The following is an 18,929-nucleotide window of genomic DNA, read 5'->3' on the forward strand; positions in this document are numbered from 1 at the left end:
GCTGTTAGAGGCACATGTCAGCCCACATCAAAGGGAGGGATTCTGACGTGGGTGTATTATTATGCCCAAAGAAGGAAATTGCTAAATATTCCCACAAGAGATTTCTTCAGTGTTCAGTTTGAAAAAAAGTGTAATTTCAAAAAGTAAAAAAATACTGATTAACAAAAACCTACAACAAATTAAGAAAATACATTTTAAATAAAGTACTTATTGTTTTAGAAATATTTTGGGGAGAATCAGTTACAAAGCTGATGTGTGGGTTTTTCTTAAAGATTAAAATTTATTTTGAAGAATGTGTATGACAATATAAAATAATTGTTTTCTCAAAATGAGAATCCATGGATGTGATAATCTAGCATTATTGCTCACTTTAAATATATTTACCTGTGATTCTAGTGTAGATTACAGTATGTTGGAGACTGAATTTGATTTTTTTTTTTTTTTACTTTTGGCTGGCTGTAGAAGGTTCAGCAAAGTTCAGAACATAAAAGCAAAAAAAAAAATGAATTCAGAATAAATTCTCTATTTTAAATTAGAGGATAATTTAATTCCATTTGAATAAGTTTTGTCCATCTCCAGTCCTAGGAACATTCAGTATTAACCCCTTCCCGACCCATGACGCCACATAGGCGTCATGAAAACCTGTGCCAATCCGACCCATGACGCCTATGTGGCGTCATGGAATGATCGCGTCCCTGCAGATCGGGTGAAGGGGTTAACTCCCATTTTACCCGATCTGCAGAGACAGGGGGAGTGGTGCTTCAGCCCAGGGGGGGTGGCTTCACCCCCCCGTGGCTACAATCGCTCTGATTGGCAGTTTCACTTTCAACAGCCAATCAGAGCGATTTGTAATATTTCACCTAAAAAACAGGTGAAATATTACAATCCAGCCATGGCCGATGCTGCAATATCATCGGCCATGGCTGGAAAACCTGAAGTGACCACCCCCCACCCCACCGATCGCCCCCCCAGTGCTCCGGTGCGTGGTCCGGTCCCCTCCGTCCTGTGCTCCGCTGCCCCGTGCTCCTGCCCGCTCCCCCGTCCTGCTGTCCGCTCCCCCCGTCCTCCGATCACCCCCCCTGTGCTCAGATCCACCCCCCACCACCCCTTCATACTTACCGATCCTCCCGGTGTCCGGCCGTCTCCTCGCTGGGCGCCGCCATCTTCCAAAATGGCGGGCGCATGCTCAGTACGCCCGCCGGCCGGCAGATTCCTTACAGGTACATTTTGATCGCTGTGGTAGTTTCTACCACAGCGATCAAAATAAAAAAAATAATAAATAACCCCCCCCTTTATCACCCCCATAGATAGGGACAATAATAAAATAAAGAAAATATTTTTTTTTTTTTTTTCCCACTAGGGTTAGGGTTAGAACTAGGGTTAGGTTTAGAACTAGGGTTAGGGTTACGGGTAGGGTTAGGGTTATGGCATGTGCGGATTTGGCAGCGGATCCGCAGCGGATCGGCCGCGGATCCGCAGCGGATCGGCCGCGGATCCGCAGCGGATCGGCCGCGGATCCGCCGCGGATCGGCCGCGGATCCGCCGCGGATTGGCCGCGGATCCGCAGCGGATTGGCCGCTGCGAATTCGTAGCAGTTTTCCATCAGGTTTACAGTACCGTGTACACCTATGGAAAACCAAATCCGCTGTGCCCATAATGCGGAAAATTCCGTGCAGAAACGCTGCGTTGTATTTTCCACAGCATGTCAATTCTTTGTGCGGATTCCGCAGCGTTTTACACCTGTTCCTCAATAGGAATCCACAGGTGAAATCCGCACAAAAAAACACTGGAGATCTGCTGTAAATCCGCAGGTAAAACGCAGTGCCTTTTACTTGCAGATTTTTCAAAAGTCGTGCGGAAAAATCTCACACGAATCCGCTACGTGGGCACATACCCTTAGGGTTAGGGTTGGAATTAGGGCTAGGGTTGGAATTAGGGTTACGGGTGTGTTGGGGTTAGGGTTGTGGTTAGGGGTGTGTTGGGGTTAGGGTTGGGATTAGGGTTATGGCTACAGTTGGGATTAGGGTTAGGGGTGTGTTGGGGTTAGTGTTGAAGTTAGAAATGAGGGGTTTCCACTGTTTAGGCACATCAGGGGTCTCCAAACGCAACATGGCGCCACCATTGATTCCAGCCAATCTTGCATTCAAAAAGTCAAATGGTGCTCCCTCCCTTCCAAGCCCCGACGTGTGCCCAAACAGTGGTTTACCCCCACATTTGGGGTACCAGCGTACTCAGGACAAACTGGGCAACAACTGTTGGGGTCCAATTTCTCCTGTTACCCTTGCAAAAATAAAAAATTACTTGCTAAGACATAATTTTTGAGAAAAGAAGAATGATTTTTTATTTTCACGGCTCTGCGTTGTAAACTTCTGTGAAGCACTTGGGGGTTGAATGTGCTCATCACACATCTAGATAAGTTCCTTGGGGGGTCTAGTTTCCAAAATGGGGTCACTTGTGGGGTGTTTCTACTGTTTAGGCACATCAGGGGCTCTGCAAATGCAACGTGACGCCAGCAGACCATTCCATCAAAGTCTGCATTCCAAAACGTCACTACTTCCCTTCCGAGCCCCGGCATGTGCCCAAACAGTGGTTTACCCCCACATATGGGGTATCAGCGTACTCAGGAGAAACTGGACAACAACTTTTGGGGTCCAATTTCTCCTGTTACCCTTGCAAAAATAAAAAATTCTGGGCTAAAAAAATATTTTTGAGGAAAGGAAACACATTTATTATTTTCACGGCTCTGCGTTATAAACTTCTGCGAAGCACTTGGGGGTTCAAAGTGCTCACCACACATCTAGATAAGTTCCTTGGGGGGTCTAGTTTCCAAAATGGAGTCACTTGTGGGGCGTTCCTACTGTTTAGGCACATCAGGGGCTCTGCAAATGCAACGTGACGCCCGCAGAGCATTCCATCAAAGTCTGCATTCCAAAACGTCACTACTTCCCTTCCGAGCCCCGGCATGTGCCCAAACAGTGGTTTACCCCCACATATGGGGTATCAGCGTACTCAGGAGAAACTGGACAACAACTTTTGGGGTCCAATTTCTCCTGTTACCCTTGCAAAAATAAAAAATTCTGGGCTAAAAAAATATTTTTGAGGAAAGGAAACACATTTATTATTTTCACGGCTCTGCGTTATAAACTTCTGCGAAGCACTTGGGGGTTCAAAGTGCTCACCACACATCTAGATAAGTTCCTTGGGGGGTCTAGTTTCCAAAATGGAGTCACTTGTGGGGCGTTCCTACTGTTTAGGCACATCAGGGGCTCTGCAAATGCAACGTGACGCCCGCAGAGCATTCCATCAAAGTCTGCATTCCAAAACGTCACTACTTCCCTTCCGAGCCCCGGCATGTGCCCAAACAGTGGTTTACCCCCACATATGGGGTATCAGCGTACTCAGGAGAAACTGGACAACAACTTTTGAGGTCCAATTTCTCCTGTTACCCTTGCAAAAATAAAAAATTCTGGGCTAAAAAAATATTTTTGAGGAAAGGAAACACATTTATTATTTTCACGGCTCTGCGTTATAAACTTCTGCGAAGCACTTGGGGGTTCAAAGTGCTCACCACACATCTAGATTAGTTCCTTGGGAGGTCTAGTTTCCAAAATGGGGTCACTTGTTAGGGAGCTCCAATGTTTAGGCACACAGGGGCTCTCCAAACGTGACATGGTGTCCGCTAATGATTGGAGCTAATTTTCCATTCAAAAAGCCAAATGGCGTGCCTTCCCTTCCGAGCCCTGCCGTGTGCCCAAACAGTGGTTTACCCCCACACATGGGGTATCATCGTACTCCGGACAAACTGGACAACAACATTTGGGGTCCAATTTCTCCTATTACCCTTGGAAAATTAAAAAATCCTGGGCTAAAAATCATTTTTGAGGAAAGAAAAATTATTTTTTATTTTCACGGCTCTGCGTTATAAACTTCTGTGAAGCATCTGGGGGTTATAAGTGCTCACTATGCATCTAGATAAGTTCCTTGGGGGGTCTAGTTTCCAAAATGGGGTCACGTGTAGGGGAGCTCCAATGTTTAGGCACACAGGGGCTCTCCAAACGCGACATGGTGTTCGCTAACGATTGGAGCTAATTTTCCATTCAAAAAGTCAAATGGCACGCCTCCCCTTCCGAGCCTTGCCGTGCACCCAAACAGTGGTTTACCCCCACATATGAGGTATCAACATACTCAGCAGAAATTGCCCAACAAATTTTAGGATCCATTTTATCCTGTTGCCCATGTGAAAATGAAAAAATTGAGGCTAAAAGAAATTTTGTGTGAAAAAAAAGTACTTTTTCATTTTTACGGATCAATTTGTGAAGCACCTGAGAGTTTAAAGTGCTCACTATGCTTCTAAATAAGTTCCTTGGGGGGTCTACTTTCCAAAATGGGGTCACTTGTGGGAGCGCTCCAATGTTTAGGCACACGGGGGCTCTCCAAACGTGACATGGTCTCTGCTAGCGATGGAGATCATTTTTCATTCAAAAAGTCAAATGGCGCTCCTTCCCTTCCGAGCCTTGCCGTGCACCCAAACAGTGGTTTACCCCCACATATGAGGTATCAGCGTACTCAAGACAAATTGGACAACATCGTTCGTGGTCCAGTTTTTCCTTTTACCCTTGGGAAAATAAAAAAATTGTTGCTAAAAGATCATTTTTGTGACTAAAAAGTTAAATGTTCATTTTTTCCTTCCATGTTGCTTCTGCTGCTGTGAAACACCTGAAGGGTTAATAAACTTCTTGAATGTGGTTTTGAGCACCTTGAGGGGTGCAGTTTTTAGAATGGTGTCACTTTGGGGTATTTTCAGCCATATAGAACCCTCAAACTGACTTCAAATGTGAGGTGGTCCCTAAAAAAAATGGTTTTGTAAATTTTGTTGTAAAAATGAGAAATCACTGGTCAAATTTTAACCCTTATAACTTCCTAGCAAAAAAAAAATTTGTTTCCAAAATTGTGCTGATGTAAAGTAGACATGTGGGAAATGTTATTTATTAACTGTTTTGTGTCACATACCTCTCTGGTTTAACAGAATAAAAATTCAAAATGTGAAAATTGCGAAATTTTCAAAATTTTCGCTAAATTTCCGTTTTTTTCACAAATAAACTCAGAAATTATCGACCTAAATTTACCACTAACATGAAGCCCAATATGTCATGAAAAAACAATCTCAGAATCGCTAGGATCCGTTGAAGCGTTCCTGAGTTATTACCTCATAAAGGGACACTGGTCAGAATTGCAAAAAACGGCAAGGTCATTAAGGCCAAAATAGGCTGGGTCATGAAGGGGTTAAACATGTATGTTCTAGTCACTTAAAGTCAATTTTTTTTTTTGTTCACAGCCTTTTAAGGTTCAGCAAAAATGGTGGGCAGCCACCATTTTGCTGAATAAGCATAAAGCAAATTACAAAAAATCTGTTAAAACAATTTTGGGAGGAAAATCATCATGTATAATTATATTTCATGTGAATACCATTGCCTCACTCGAAGATAACAGTTTTAAACCCCTTTTTGCAAACCAAGCTTTTCAGTGCTGCAATTTTGTGTTGAATTTATTCACCATAATTTTTTTGTTTAGAAAACATTTTGCTGAATATTAGTGATTACAGAATTACATACTGTTCAGCGTAATTCTATTTCAAGGCTAAAATGGAACAGCCTATAGCATCATAAGGATCTACCAGGAAGCCACAGCTCATATATGAGTGGTATGAGCTGACCTTAACATGAAACATGAAGCAAATCTTCACTTTGCAGGCATATATAGATCATGGGGAGGCATGCTGGAGGATAAAACATGGAGGATGTGGAACCGCAATGTATAACTGAAGGTTTATCCAACTAATACAAAGTCTTAGATATCACAAATAGTGGCGTTCAGCTATCATTTTCAAAATAAACCCCCTAAATAAAACATATCATTACTCTTCTAAAACAGAAGTCAAATATCTACTTGGCATCAATTCTTTATTTTTAACATTCAAAATACTACAGCCAAGTGGATCTAGCAAAATACGAATGCTAGCAAAAAAAGTCGATGAACATTGGAAAGTCCAGAAAAGTGAGGGGTGATCATTTCTAATTTATATATTGTGACTCAAAGGTTTGAAAAAAAAATATAAGTGAATTCACCCATCACTAATAAATTACAATTAGTCTTAAGATACATTTTTTGCACTTTACATATGTGGTAATAGGTTCAAACAATCTATCGACTCATATGGCTCCTAACTTTCTTTTTTGGAGCAGATTGAAACAAGTTATTCCTTAAATGATCACGATTTTTTTCTTTGAACCACCTACTGCTATAGAGTCTTGCATTATGTATGGCATTGAGTGAAAATTGATGACATTACACTTAAAATCCTGCTTTCTCATCCCTTGTGAGACTGGTTAACATGAGTATTCACATTTTCTGTTAGAAAACTTGCCAGCTATGTTTGCCATTTAAGGTAAGGTAGTGTTAAGAAGGGGAGGAGTTTCCTATGCATTTGCATTGAATAAGATGGGGAGCAAAGCTCATAAGATTTGTATAAAAGGAGAAGACAGCTTGGTAGCTGCACAAGTTCACTACTGTTTGTTGGTTGCTGGTCATCAAGCACTTGGCAAGGAAAAACAATGAATACCCAGGCACAGACAAACCATGAAGAGGTAAGGTTTGCTTTTAGTTTTAATTTCTAGAAGTATCACTCAAAATAAGATGTTTTAGGATTTTTTTTTTTATTACCAATTTGTTTTTGTGCACCTTTCCTTAAATGTTTACATTTCTAACATGTATATGATATTTGCTAGTATGAGTTACAAAAGAGGACTGTGATTAGCATGTAGGACATAAGGTACCGTCTCACAGTGGCACTTTGGTCGCTACGACGGCACAGTCCCGTGACGCTCCAGCGTTGCTTCATTATCGCTCCAGCGTCGTAGACTGCGGTCACACTTTGCAATGCACGGCGCTGGAGTGATAATTTCATGACGTATTTGCGATGTAGAAGTCGTACGGGACAGTCGTACGGGCATGTCACACAGGAGGTGCTCTCAATTCAGAGCACATTTTGCATAATCTATACGTGACGTTGTTCACGAGGGGCGTGTTGTGCTGCTAGCTAACTACACCTGTAATGTGCTGATTAGCCATTGGTTACTGTGCGCACATTGGTTGGAAAAATTGTCACCTGAGCGCTATTGTTCCCAACGCCACCTCAGCTTTCAAAATTACATACTTCACTTTGTACTTGAACACTTGGTGGACCTGGACGTCTGATTTTGTATTTCCCAGACTATCCACGATTTGCACCGCTGCTTCGAGGTATGTAAAGCGCTTGGGCGTGGTGGATGGAACGATGTATGGTCTGCATGAGCTCTTCGTGCCGCCGCTGTAGCGAAGCGGATGGTACGCTGTTTTGGGTTATGGTGGGCTGGGGCATGGTGGATGGGACTATCCATGATTTGCACCACTGCTTCGAGGTATGTAAAGCGCTTGGGCGTGGTGGATGGAACGATGTATGGTCTGCATGAGCGCTTCGTGCCGCCGCTGTAGCGAAGTGGATGGTACGCTGTTTTAGGTTATGGTGGGCTGGGGCGTAGCAGATGGAACGATGTATGGTCGGCATGAGCGCTTCGTGCCGCCGCTGTAGCAAAGCGGATGGTACGCTCTGTTTTGGGTTTTGGTGGGCTGGGGCGTGGCGGATGGAACGCTGACTGCTGTTTTTGGAGTGGCGTTTGCACCTCTGTATGTGAACTTTTTTTTTTAATGTTTTTGTCCCCCTTTCGCTGTTGCTGTTTTAATGTACTCTTTGTCAAACGCCTAACTTTTTTTTGTTATTTTTCAGATGTCTAATCGTGTGGAGTTTATCCGTGATTTCATTGAGATATACCAGTCTTTTCCCTGCCTCTGGAAGATAAAATCTCCAGAGTATTCCAACAGGAAAAAGAGGAAGGAAGGATATTCGAGGCTAATTGAATTTTACCATGTCCATGCACCAGAAGAGAAAGCAAACGAAGTTGTCGTTAAAAAGAAAATTCAGGCGCTGCTCACGGTGTGGAGGAAGGAGCTGAATAAGGTCCTGCACAGTTCAAAGTCCGGGGCTTCAACGGAAGAGGTCTACGTGCCCAAGCTCTGGTACTTTGAGCATCTCAATTTTCTTCGGGACCAAGAGGTGCCACGGTCATCTACGTCTATGCGCTCGTTCGCACCTGTGGAACCGACATTGTCACAGAACCTCGTCAAGCTGGACTCTCAAGGGCAACAAGTAAGTACCTCTTTGCACCACTGGTTCACCAATGTGTCCTATAATTATATATAATTTATCTGCATTTTCTGTTTTATCCATCAAATTATACCATCAATTAGAAGTTATAACATTTTCCTGTACAGATAAGTAACCCTGTCGCAGAAAAGTATTAAATGGCGACCTTCATAACCCATACCATCTAAATGCTGTTAGGGTGGTGTAAATCGTTTTCTTTTTTTTTTTTAAATAACTTCCTTTTTTATTCTCCCCAGAAGGACAGTGCACAGGACAGTGCACAGGACTGCTCGCTGAGTCAAATAGTGGAGGCTGCATCTGCCCCGACTCAATGGAGTCAAGGTTCCAGAAAGCGTAAAGCCACCTCTGACGTCTCCCTTGAACATTTGACCCTGGCCAAAAAGGCCTTGACCAACAATGTCAGCCCAGCATTGCAGGGGTTTGGACATTACATTGTAGACAAACTTTCAAAAATGGACGAGAGGCAAAGAACTCTTACGGAGCATCTTATTATGGATGCAGTTAATGAGGGTTCTGATGGCACTTTGGATGAGCACACGCGCTTGGTTAGTTCCCAGCCAATGGAGCGGCCACAGTCGGCATATTGTCATGCTTGGCCACAAACACCAATACGCCCCAATGTCCCCGTGTCCCACTTTGGCCCGTCACCCCCTAACTCCTACCCCACCATTCCGTCTCACATGGCTTCGCCCATCAGGCACCTTAATGTTAGAAATTAAGAACCGGTGTATCACGAATTGTGATACTTTGTTTTTTTTACTGTTTTTTATTTTTTTGTCTTGTTAATAATGTGTTTTTAATAAAACCTTTTTTCTTGAACTTCAATCTCGACAGCTTGATTGGTGGGTCTCGATCACAGAGACAAAATGGGTCCACAGCAGAGTATGACGGCAGAAATGAACTTAACAAATAAATGTACTTTACAAAAAACAAAACATTGAGAATGGAATAAAAGTTAATATAATTTTTTTAATTTACAACAAACTTTACAAACAGACACTAGTTTTTATTTTGGCCCCGCCTCCAACTGTTGGCACATGTCCCTAAGCTTCTGCAGCTCCCCCATTGCCACATTCTGCTGCTCCTGAATCCGTGCCAGAGTGTCTAACAGCCTTTCAATTCTGGCTTCTAGATCCTCCATGGTCACACTGCCGGCTGCTGTGGGTCAAAAAGCATAACATTAATAACACAGTAGTCTCCCGATACTGGGCTGGGATGACATCCCCATACTAGCGTTTAGGATGAATGAAACATCTCTGTGGCGGTGGAGTCTCAGAAACTGCCCCTGCTGTCCCGGGTTAGTTAGAGAGAGGCAGTGAGTGACAATCTTAAGCGTGTTTAAAAAAACTTACATGGCAAGACCTCATCTGGGGACATATTCTCCGAAGGTGAGAAGACCGGAAGTGAATGAGGGGGGCCAGTACTGCGCGGACTCAGGGGTGGTTCCACAGGGACTCCCATCATGCCTCCGTCTGTGACTATGTGCAGCTATATTAATCCCATAATCCGAAAAGAGGAAAAGATTTAATGTAGGCAAAGCATTAGCACTTCGATTATAGATGCTGAATTAAATTACCTATTTAAGGTATGAAGTGACACATTAGCGAACAAAGGTAACATAGTTTTAAAATTACAATTTTTAAAAAGACAGGATGGTGTAAACAAATGGACCTCCAAAATACAAACAGGGGGTGACCCGTGATTCACAGTTACAATATATTATTAAGAATTAAATATACATATGGCGTATTGCTATGCTAGAATCAGTATCCCTATAGAGGAATAAGGCTGTCTATGTGGATGGACGAAAAAAACGTCTCTTTGCAGATACCACATGACAGTCTAAGGCTACTTTCACACTAGCGTCGGGAAAGACCCATCGCTGTGCGTCGGGCCGACGTTCCCGACGCTAGCGTGGTCTCCGCCGCACAACGGGGGCAGCGGATGTATTTTTCCAACGCATCCGCTGCCCCATTGTGAGGTGCGGGGAAGTGCGGGGAGGTGGGGGCGGAGTTCCGGCCGCGCAAGCGCGGTCGGAAAAAGCGGACCGTCGGGAGCAAAAAACGTTACATGTAAGGTTTTTTTCTCCCGACGGTCCGCTAACACACGCCCAAGCGTCGCAAAACGGACGCAACGTTTGGCAATGCGTCACAAATGCGTCGCTAATGCGTCGCTAATGTTAGTCTATGACGAAAAAACGTATCCAGCAAGAACTTTTGCTGGATGCGTATTTTCGGCAAAATGACGCATTTGCAACGTATTGCAGTTAACGCTAGTGTGAAAGTAGCCTAACCATTTAAATAGAGGGTATAACTGAGAAATAAGCAATTAGTGATATGTATATGTATTTAACAATGCCCTCACACCCGGAAATAAAGAATGGCTCAGGTGGTAATAATTATGTATTTTATAGTAATATGGAATTGAAAGTGATATTTACTGCTAGTATTTGTTGCTGGGCATTTAAAAGAAATGGCAATGAAGCCATAGAGAAGATTGGCCACTAGATGGCAATATAGGAGGAAACATAATTTCCTAGGTAAGACGGCCTGCAAGAAAAGAGTAAATAATCACCAGAGCCAAAACTGGTATTTTACCTGATGATGGGTAGAGGTAGGTGAAGATGGACTGGGAAGGCAGGTCACCTCCTGTGCCCGACGAGCGCCGTTTCGCCTTTCGGCTTCTTAAAAAACAGGAGGGGCAATGGAGTCTAGGTGTTTGAATGGGTTTATATGTCCGAGAAGCCGGGTGTGACGTACCAAAGGGGACGGGGTTGGTCGGCCAGGTACGTGAGTTGGTAAGGATATCAGGGTGTTACTATGGACGCGTTGCTATCGGCGCATGAGGACGCCATAAGTGACGTGCAAAAGAGGGGCGGATTTGGGCTGGGATTACACATGGAGTGAGTGGGCGTGTCTAAAATTTGCTGGGGATATGTGAAAGGTTAGCGGCGTATGAAAGCGCCAGGAGTGAAAAAAACAGTAGGACAACAAAGAAGAAAAAGCCCTGTACGTGAAGTTAGTGTGCGTGTCCAGTGTTATTGAAGTATACAAGCGGCGTGAATAGCAGCGCATGGGCACGGTAAGGTGCTCTGGAGAAAAAGAGGACTTGCGGTCTCGTGTCTAGTGATGGGCGGTCATAAGGACCGAGCAACATCAGAATGACGCTGATCGCAAGTCGAGCAGAGACACGGGACCGGCGCATGCGCACACACGCTTAAAGCGAAAGGCAGAAAAAACACACTTACCTCCTCCCCATTTTGAAAGAAGCTGCAGATACTATAGGAGGAAAAAGATCAGAAGGTGGAGATAACTGTGTATTGAATAAATGAGGTGACATTTCTGCATTCATTAAAAGGAAAAGGGGGGGAAAAAGGGGGAGGGGAGGGGAAAGTAGTAAGAAACAGAAAATGTAACAATGAACCGGAGGTTGTAGAGACCATGTGACCTTATGGGGGTAAAGCATTAAGCTGGCTGATAACTTAAAAGTTAGCATAAATAAGGTATTGTGCAGTACTTTGAGGAGGACAAAAGAGTGAATGGAGGCCAAGGGTGCTTATTATGTCCTAATATAAGAAAATATTAAGATTAGGCATTAAGATGACCTCCTGAGAGGAATATAGGTAAAAGTTAAGATAAAGGGGTAATTAACTTATTATAAGTGGGTAAAATGTGAAATTAAAGTGCTGAGTGCGGGAAGGCAAAGAGGATAATAATTGGTTGTGGCCTATACATACGGAAGATGGTAGTCATAGGTGATAGTACAATCAATAAGACCATTAACAGTATCCTAGCATGCATAGTGCCACAAGAGTGGTATATTATAAAGATCGAAAATCCATCCCTTGTAAGAGATGCGATAATACATTTTATGACAAAATAAGTGAAAAAGAGGCCACGGATACTTATTATGCTCTAGTATAAGAAAATTTAAAGATAGATATTGAAAAGACCCCTTAGGATGTAGCTGAAGGTTCAAAAGGTAAGGGGGAAATATCCTATTATAATCGTAAAAAGTTAAAGCAGGGAAATAGAGGTGCTAGGTGCGATAAAGGCAGTAAAGGTAATAATAAATAATTGTGACCTCTAAATTGGAAAGATGGTGGTCATAAATGACGAATGTCATTAACGATAAAACAAAGAAGCATTATCCTAAAATACATAATGTCACGAAACTAATGTATACTAGTGATAGTAATAGAAAATCCGTTCCTTAAAAGGACGGGAAAGTACATTGTACGCATATAATCAACATGCAGTCTAAATAAAGTGAAAAGTCCGTTCATTGAAAAAGGCGAGATAATGCAATATATACAGATGATTTATGTGCAGTCCAAGTTACTGAGATATTCGCTATTTCATTGTTTCCAGCTCTCTTCCTCCGGCCGCTACAGGACAAAGAATAAAGAACCAGATAAGGACCGTCCCCCCGGGAAAAAAAAGAGACCAGGACATATACAACACCTGAGGTAAGTAAAAAGAAACGCAGTTAAAAAATATATATGGGAAGATTAAAAACAGGTGACATGGGAGTCAATGAAGAAAAAGAAGCAATAAATAAAGAAGCAAAAGAAGTTAAAACCTAGAAAACCATTAAAAACCTTGTAATGACACTATATTAATTTTAATAGTTATTATTAAAGACACAGCGATTTTATAAGAAGGATGCAAAGCCATGGTTCTCGTTAAGGCCATTGGGCGCGATGGTGTTAAGACGATATATCCATCTGCTTTCCTGTTGTGAAAGTGCCTTTCCCAAATCCCCTCCTCTTATTCCCAGGTCCACCTGATCTATAACTTTAAAGGTTAGGCCCCTAGGTTGGGAGTTATGATATAATTTAAAATGTCTGGGTAGGGTTTTGAGTGATGAAATGTCATCCACCGTTTTAGATTTTTCTATATCCCTGATATGTTCCCTAACCCTGATTTTAAATTCACTTGTTGTTAGGCCTACGTATATTAGGTTGCAGGGGCAGGTGACGTGATATATTACTCCGAGGGAAGTGCACGTTACATATTTTCTGATGGTGTATGTTTTAGATCCATCGGAGTTGGAGAATTTCTTAGCTTTTTTCAAGTTTCCACACGCTTTGCATAGTCCGCAGGGGAAGAACCCTTGTAGGATAGTTGGGCATGGTGGATTAGAGGTAGGGTTGTAATGGCTATGGACCAATATGTCTTTAAGGTTGCGGCTTCTTTTTGCCACCAGGGAGGGCTGTGAAGGGAGACATTTTTTTAGGACTGGGTCTGTCATTAGTATATGCCAATGTTTCTTGAGAATATTTTTAATGTCCAACCACTGGTTATGATAGGTTGAGATGAACCTTACTTGGCTGTCTTGGGAACTAGTGTCCTTGTATCTTGGATATAGAAGTTGTTCCCTGGGGGCTTTTTTGGCTTTTTTGTAGCCCTGTCTTATAGAGCGTTTGCTGTATCCCCTATTTCTGAATCTATCAGTTAGGTCCAGCGCCTGCTTTTCAAAATCACTGTTTTGGGAACAGATTCTCTTGGCCCTCAGAAACTGACCCGTGGGGATGTGTTATGATCCTAGTGGCAAGGATCGCAAGTAGGACTAGCTAAGTAACTAAACAGACTACAAACTCTGGGGAAGTGGTAACTGAATTGACCGCAACCTGATCCTATCCGCACACAACTATAGGTAGCCGTGGAACGTTACCTGAAAATCCTAGACGTCTCTTCACGGCCTGAGACACTGACTATTCCTAGAGGGAAAGAAAGTCCTCACTTGCCTCAGTGAAATGACCCCAAAGATATAGTATAGCCCCCCACAAATATTAACGGTGAGTTAAGGGGAAAGCACAAACGCAGAGATGAAATTAGATTTAGCAAATGAGGCCCGCTAACATTAGATAGCAGAAAATAGAAAGGGAACTGTGCGGTCAATTAAAAACCCTATTCAAAATATCCATGCAGAGATTGCTCGAGCCTCCGCACCAACTAACGGTGTGGGGGAAGCAACTCTGTACCCCAGAGCTAACCAGCAGCAAGAAATCACATATTAGCAAGCTGGACTAAACTCATCATACACAGAAATCATATTGCAGACTGATGAGCAAAAAATAATTAAACAGAACTTCGCTTCTCCTGAAGAGACTGAAACCGAAGATAATCAGGAGTAATCAGAATAGCACTGAATACATTGACAGCCGGCAACAAGTGGAAATGAAACAGAGCTAAATAGGAATCTCCCAAGTGAATAACGAGGCAGCTGATCCAGCCACAGACCCGCAGGATAACAAAAAGCCACCAGGGGGAGCCCAAAACAAAAGTCACACAATACCACCTGTGACCACAAGAGGGAGCCTGAAAACAGAGTTCACAACAGGGATGCCTTTAATGGTTGCTGGGGGTGGGAGGAAGTGGCATGTAGGAAAGAGTTGGTGGAAGTTGGCTTCCTATTCAGATCCGTGGTGATGGTGCCATTTGGCATAGTTGAAATTTTTAGGTCTAGAAATTCTAGTTCCCTCCCATATTTGTAGGTTAACCTTATATTCTGGTTATTATGATTTAGTTTATTCATAAGAATATCTAGATTATCGGCAGTGCCTTCCCAGATAAACCAAACGTCGTCTATATAGCGTATCCACCCTTGGATGTTGTCTATCTCGCTAATTTCATCCCTTAGAAAGATAGTCCTCTCCCATGCCCCCAAGAACAAGTTGGCATACGAGGGGGCACAAGAAGCCCCCATTGCAGTGCCCTGGGTTTGTAGGTACATTTTGTTGTTGAAGGTGAAAGCATTGTGATGGAGAATAAAGTCTAATAGAGTGAGGATGAAATTTGCCGTAGGGGGGTTCCAAGTTGCTCATCTGGAGATATCCAGATACGGCCTTTAGGCCATCACTGTGGCAGATGGACGTGTATAAGGACTCCACATCTGCTGTTACCATCAGCATGTGGTCCTCTAGGCATAGATGGTTGAGTCTCTGTAGTGCTGCTGTGGTATCCTGTATGTAGGAAGGGAGTGTTGTCACCAGGGGTTTAAGATAGTTATCAATGAAGTTACAGACTATTTCACATAGGCCCTTGTTCCCTGATACAATGGGCCTTCCCGGTGGATCTAGGGGATTTTTATGTATTTTGGGGACCAAATTTAAAAGTTGGCAACTTAGGATAGAGATTTTTAATGTGGTCCAACATTTTTTTGGGGATGATTCCGTGATCGAAAGCCTGATTCACAATTTCAATTAGTTTACTATGAAAATTTGAAAGTGGATTGGTAGATAGTTTTTTGTAGCATCCTGGTTCATTTAGGAGTCTCAAGGCCTGCTTCTCATATAGAGTAGTTGGCCATATTACTTAATTCCCCCCCTTGTCTGCGGGTTTAAAAACTACGTCAGACAAGGACTGTAACTGAGATAAAGCCAGTCTTTCCTCTTTATTTATATTGGATGTCCAGGGTGGAGGTTTTTGGAGTGTCTCTATTTCAGAAGTAACGACCTTAGTGAAAATCTCAATGGCAGATGTTATAGTGATGGGAGGGAATTATTTGCTCTTATTAAATAGACCGTGGGGGAAATTGCTCACCTCCGGGGAATTTTCCTCTAGAAGAGCCTCCAGATTATTAAGCGTCTCTCTTTCTTCATCCGTGGAACAGATGTCACTGTTCATATTTCTGTAGTGTAGTTTTTTGAAAGTTAGTTTGCGAGCAAAAAGATGTACATCTTTTATCGCTGTAAATGGATCTAGGCAAGATGAAGGGGAAAAGGATAAACCTTTTTTTTGAAGAAGCCGAAAGGGGAAACGGCGCTCGTCGGGCACAGGAGGTGACCTGCCTTCATAGTCCATCTTCACCTACCTCTACCCATCAGGTAAAATACCAGTTTTGGCTCTGGTGATTATTTACTCTTTTCTTGCTTCTTTTCTTTGAGGCCGTCTTACCTAGGAAATTATGTTTCCTCCTATATTGCCATCTAGTAGCCAATCTTCTCTATGGCTTCATTGCCATTTCTTTTAAATGCCCAGCAACAAATACTAGCAGTAAATATCACTTTCAATTCCATATTACTATAAAATCCATAATTATTACCACCTGAGCCATTCTTTATTTCCGGGTGTGAGGGCATTGTTAAATACATATACATATCACTAATTGCTTATTTCTCAGTTATACCATCTATTTAAATGGTTAGACTGTCATGTGGTATCTGCAAAGACGTTTTTTTTGTCCATCCACATAGACAGCCTTATTCCTCTATAGGGATACTGATTCTAGCATAGCAATATGCCATATGTATATTTAAATCTTAATATATTGTAACTGTGAATCGCGGGTCACCCCCGTTTGTATTTTGGAGGTCCATTTGTTTACACCATCCTGTCTTTTTAAAAATTGTAATTTTAAAACTATATGTTAATAAAGCTTTTTTTTACCTCTGTTCGCTAATGTGTCACTTCATACCTTAAATAGGTAATTTAATTCAGTATGTGCAGCTATAACATGAAGATTAAAAAAATGTTAATATTATTTCTTATTTTATTCTTGACATTTGAAATGTTAAAAAAAAAAAAATTATCATGAACAATACAATTAACATGGCAAACCTACTAGGATGTTGAGGCATTGACCCGGAGGGCACAGCTGGATCAGAGGCGGTGTGGGATGCCTCGTGGTGGCGGCGGTGTGTCTTTGCCTCTTTGAATGAAAAAAAACAGGTGCTGTCAGCATACATGGCAACAGTTTGCCGCGTAGGTTACACTATATTTTCTTGGAAGTCTTTATTTTAGCATCACTTAGTTGATAAGTTTGTATAAGACTTGTAAAAATTCTAAATTGTTATGAAATACACCAATAAGAAAATGGTAGGCAGGTAAGTACTTTACTGAAAAAGTAATTTTTAAAAATGGCAACTAAGATAAGTAAACAACTTGGAACATATTTTAGGGAGAATGGTTTGATTCTTAGCGCCATCTCATTAATAACAGATTTCACAAGTTGTATAGTAAATGTAATTATTTTAAGACTGTTCCCAATTAGACATTTTAACAGCTATGTTATGGATTAATCTAATTGTAATAGTTGTAATGTAAAAGCATATTCGGATTAAGATTTGTTTATACCTTAACTATTTAGGCATTCCAATTTCCTGCATTCTAGAAGATCAAACTTTTTCTGGAATCCCCATTCCTTGCAGTAGATGCACTCTTCCAGGTTATTGGAATGCTAGTGGTCAAATTAGCAATCAATGAAAGGTAAACATTTATCTTGTATATTAACCCCTTCACCCCAAAGCCTGTTTTCACCTAAGTGACACGGCCAATTTTTACAATTCTGACCACTGTCACTTTATGAGGTCATAACTCTGAAACGCTTCAACGGATCCTGGTGATTCTGAGATTGTTTTCTCATGACATATTGTACTTTATGATAGTGGTAAAACTTCTTCGATATGACTTGCATTTATTTGTGAAAAAAACAGAAATTTGTCGAAAATTATGAAAATTTAGCAATTTTCAAATTTTTCGTTTTTATGCCCTTAAATTAGAGAGTTATATCACATAATATAGTTAATAAACAACATTTCCCACATGTCTGCTTTACATCAGCACAATTTTGGAAACATAATTTTTTTTTGTTAGGGAGATAAGGGTTAAAAGTTGACCAGCGATTTCTCATTTTTGCAACAAAATTTGCAAAACCATTTTTTTTACGGACCACCTCACACTTGAAGTGACTTTGAGGGGTCTATATGACAGAAAATGTCCAAAAGTGACACCATTCTAAAAACTGCACCCCTCAAGGTACTCTAAACCACATTCAAAAAGTTTATTAACCCTTCAGGTGCTTCACAGGAATTTTTGGAATGTTTAAAAAAAATTGAACATTTAACTTTTTTTTCACAAAATTTTTACTTCAGATCCAATTTGTTTTATTTTACCAAGGGTAACAGGAGAAATTGGACCAAAAAAGTTGTTGTACAATTTGTCCTGAGTACGCCGATACCCCACATGTTGGGGTAAACCATTGATTGGGCACATGGCAGAGCTCGGAAGGGAAGGAGCGCCATTTGACTTTTCAATGCAAAATTGGCTGGAATTGAGATCGGAACCCATGTCGTGTTTGGAGAGCCCCTGACGTGCCTAAACAGTGGAAACCCCCACAAGTGACACCATTTTGGAAAGTAGACCCTCTAAGGAACTAATCTAGATGTGTGGTGAGCACTTTGAACCTCCAAGTGCTTCACAGAAGTTTATAATGTGGAGCCGTAAAAAAAATGAATATTAATTTTCACAAAAAATGATCTTTTTGCCCCAAATTTTTTATTTTCCCAAGGGTAGCAGGATAAATTGGACCCCAAAAGTTGTTGTGCAATTTGTCCTGAGTACGCTGATACTTCATATATGGGGATAAACCACTGTTTGGGCGCATGGCAGAGCTCGGAAGGGAAGGAGCGCCATTTGACTTTTCAATGCAAAATTGGCTGGAATTGAGATCGGAACCCATGTCGTGTTTGGAGAGCCCCTGACGTGCCTAAACAGTGGAAACCCCCACAAGTGACACCATTTTGGAAAGTAGACCCTCTAAGGAACTAATCTAGATGTGTGGTGAGCACTTTGAACCTCCAAGTGCTTCACAGAAGTTTATAATGTGGAGCCGTAAAAAAAATTAATATTAATTTTCACAAAAAATGATTTTTGCCCCAAATTTT

Source organism: Ranitomeya variabilis, chromosome 7 (assembly GCF_051348905.1).
Source record: "Ranitomeya variabilis isolate aRanVar5 chromosome 7, aRanVar5.hap1, whole genome shotgun sequence".
In the NCBI taxonomy this organism is placed as follows: Eukaryota; Metazoa; Chordata; class Amphibia; order Anura; family Dendrobatidae; genus Ranitomeya; species Ranitomeya variabilis.